This window comes from Callospermophilus lateralis, unplaced genomic scaffold, assembly GCF_048772815.1.
Source record: "Callospermophilus lateralis isolate mCalLat2 unplaced genomic scaffold, mCalLat2.hap1 Scaffold_79, whole genome shotgun sequence".
Classification (NCBI taxonomy): Eukaryota; Metazoa; Chordata; class Mammalia; order Rodentia; family Sciuridae; genus Callospermophilus; species Callospermophilus lateralis.
In genome coordinates this window covers 5,157,232-5,159,011 of record NW_027515935.1, presented here as the reverse complement: position 1 = coordinate 5,159,011, position 1,780 = coordinate 5,157,232, and positions in this window count along the sequence as shown.

Here is a 1,780-nt window from a genome sequence, read left to right as displayed (position 1 = left end):
AGAGCTCTTATTCAGATTTTTCCAATCTCCCTGGCAATTTTTTTTATGGCAAAAGAAAAATCCGAGATAAAGTTTGGTTTAGTCGTGATGTCTTTTTGAGTTTCCTATAATCTGGAATGGTCCTTGGGTCTTCATATTTTGCAACCATGTCATTTTTGAAGAGGACAGGCCAGTTGTTTTATAGAATGCCTCTCAATTTGGTTTTGTCAGGTCTTTTATCACCATTAGATTCAAGCTATGCCCTCTTGGCAGGAGGACCACAAAACTGACGCTGAGTTCCTCTTGGAGCTTTGCATCAGAAAAGCACATGACACAAATGCATCCCGTGAGCCAACTGCATCATTTGCTTATTGTGCTCTTCACCAGGTTTCTCTCTTGTGAAGTTATTCTTTCACCCTTTGTAATTACCACGTGGGAAAATGCTTTGAGACTCCGTAAATATCCTGTTATTCCTCAAACTCTCACCCATTGGTTTTAGCATCCATTGAATATTCTTGCCTAAGTCAGTTAATATGATGATGTCTTCCCAAAATAATGACCTGCTTCATACCAAATCATGAATACAGAAGTAGACCCAGCCATACAGGACTCTTTCTAATTATCCAATTCCTCTTTCATGCTTTGCTTCTTTTCACTCCTCTCTCTAGAGGCACAGTAACTCTGGGAGTTGAAAAATTAACTTTTCAAGAAGAGATTAAAAGAAGTGACTTTATTTTGCCTAAAGAAATGCAGTCGAGGGGTAGCAATAACTGTACTATGTGAGAGAAGATGGCAGGCTTCTGGAAGGTACATTTTCAGCAAATCCTGTTTTTCACAAAATGATCTGCAAAGTTGGCATCTTGAAACATGAACCAGAGATGCTCAAGTTGAGAGTGCTGTATTTTAAAATCTTATTTTAATAGCTAAGCTCTCAGGAGTATGAGCTCTGCAGTCAGACTGTCTAGGGTCAAACTGTGGACCTGCCACTTACTAAGACCTCGGACAAGAATAACCTCTTTAAGTCTTTCCCCTCATCTGCAAAATAGAGATAATCATAGTAATTATCATCATGGGATACTACTGCAAAAATTTTAAAGATAATATATAAAAAATAATCAACACAGAGCTTTCTTGCAAACTATATTCCTAACCAACATTTCTTGGGCATGTTCTGTTTTTGAGTTACTGCAATATCCATTAGGGACACAAGAATAAATAAGATTTACCTTGTTTCATTAAGAACCAATAAAGCAACAATAAAAACACCTACATAGTGACTATAATATAATATGATGGTCAATACAAATATAACTGCATGGAGAAGAAATAGTGAATGATTTTAAAAAGATTTTTTTAGATGTACATGGACACAACATCTTTTTATGTATTTATTTTTATGTGAAGCTAAGAATAATATGTGGGAGGCAAGTGCTGTACCACAGAGCTATGGTCCCAGTCTGTGAATGATTTTTTTTTGACCCAGCTATCCCTCTCCTCAGTCTATACCCAAAGAACTTAAAATCAGCACACTACAGGGACACGGCCACATCAATGTTTATAGCAGCACAATTCACAGTAACTAAAATGTGGATCCAATCTAGATGCCCTTCAGTGAATGAATGGAGAAAAAAATGTGGCATATATACACAATAAAATATTACTCAGCAATAAAAGAGAATAAAATCATAGCTTTTGCTGGTAAATGGAAGGAGTTGGAGAAGATAATGCTAAGTTAGCCAATCCCAAAAAACCAAATGCCAAATGTTTTCTCTGATATAAGGAGACTGATTCATAGTGGGGT